Genomic DNA, 351 nt, shown 5'->3' on the forward strand with positions numbered 1-351 from the left:
TTTCATCCCTTAATCTCTGCAATAAAAAAATTAATATTGCGACGCAAGTCACGGCGCTATAAGAAACCCAATGTTTTCTCGGCGCAGAGTGACTCCCCAATAATTCGACCGCTAATTGAAAAATCGTTTCTCCCTTCCTAATTAACAATAAGAAATGAAACCAATGCTGTTCGATGGAGAATTAAATTCCCCATCCTTCAACCCCCGTTTCATTCCTTAATCTCTGTAATAAGACAATTAATATTGCGACGAAAGTCGCGGCGCTATGAAAAACTCAATGGTTTCTCGGCGCAGAGTGCTTCCCCATTAATTCACCCGCTAATTAAAAAATCGTCTCATTTCTCCTAATGA

This window comes from Diachasma alloeum, unplaced genomic scaffold, assembly GCF_001412515.2.
Source record: "Diachasma alloeum isolate Michigan unplaced genomic scaffold, Dall2.0 Dall_scaffold_00692, whole genome shotgun sequence".
Taxonomy (NCBI): Eukaryota; Metazoa; Arthropoda; class Insecta; order Hymenoptera; family Braconidae; genus Diachasma; species Diachasma alloeum.